Source organism: Panthera onca, chromosome D2 (genome assembly GCF_046562875.1).
Source record: "Panthera onca isolate mPanOnc1 chromosome D2, mPanOnc1 haplotype 2, whole genome shotgun sequence".
Classification (NCBI taxonomy): domain Eukaryota; kingdom Metazoa; phylum Chordata; class Mammalia; order Carnivora; family Felidae; genus Panthera; species Panthera onca.
The window spans coordinates 40,426,932-40,428,280 of record NC_138349.1 but is presented as its reverse complement, the minus strand read 5'-3'; positions in this window follow the sequence as shown (position 1 = coordinate 40,428,280).

Below are 1,349 nucleotides of genomic sequence, written 5' to 3'. Positions count from 1 at the left end.
GTTGTTTCCATGATCCATAAATAATACTTTAAAAATACAGCATGATGGCTTTATTAGTGTGGGCATGGATCACACAGTGTTATAAGGCCTGCAAATGTGTTCCTTTCTTACTCAGCCTGAAGGCAGGGACAAAAAGAACCCATTGTACCTCCACATCCTCCCTGCCTAATAACGCCTCAGATGTGGTTCTGTTTAGTGTTCATGAGATGGATGGATGTGAAGCTGGCATGTGGGGGTCCCAAAGGGGTCTGTCTGCCAGGGTTTCCTTCTACCTCCTGAGTCTAGCACACTCTTTTAGCTTGGAAGAGTGGTTCCCAAAATGTAGCGTGAGGCACACTTGCATCAGCATCGTGGATGTGGTTGTTAAAGGCCGATTCCCAGGCTCCCTTCAGGCCACCGGAACTGGAATCCCCAGGAGTGGGCTGGGAACAGGCTTGTCTCCCAGCTCCTTGGCTCCTGTGGCTCCTGGCACGTGCTGAGTGGTGGCTTCCAGAGCTCCAGACCAGAGGAGCCATTTCTGAACCCTCCACCCTCAGGGAAATTCCTCTCCTCCTTCATTCTCATCCTCACTGAGACCTTCCCATGTTCGGCTGTTTTCTTTCCTCACATTTTCCCCCACCTCTGGGTTATCTCCCTCCTATCACACCAAACTATTGTGAAGTCCAGTGGTAATATGGTTCACAAAGTTACACTGTGTCACATTTCCCACTCAAGAGATGTAGTGTTTTATTTGTAGCTGGCTGTTCCCGCCTGAGTCAGTACAGAACTGATACAGGTAGGGATCCAGGGAACAAAGGTACAGAAATTAGCAAAGGTCCCAGGGTAAATCCCAAATTTAACAAAATAACATTCAAGAAAAGAATGCAAAACCCTCTCAAACAATTAATGCCTTGGGATCACAGCTTTAATTTATAATTTTTAAATCCTTACTGGGGATGGGAGTTGGGAATCACAGCCAGAGTGGTATGGGTATTGGTTTTTTTTGTTTTCTTTTTGTTTTTTTCTGACTGATAGAGGCATTGAGGCCTTTGGTCCAGGGGAGAAAATGCCAGGCTCAGCAAGATTCCAAAATGGAAGCAATTTGGAAATGGTTTGGAGATCAATTCCCTGCCCAAATGGTCTAAACAAACCCAAACCAGAGCTTTTAACACAAATGATTAGAAATGAAAGCAAAAATTTCGTCAAAGCAAAGGTGTGTGTGCAACATATTGGCCCCTTGGTGTCATTTGAAGGAAATTAATGTGGGGGCCAAAGAGATGGAGTCTGCAATATGCAATGCTCCAGAGGCCTGCCTGTGATTTTGTTCCTAGTGTAGCAGAAATAAATGCTCCCGGCAAACCTTCAGGGAG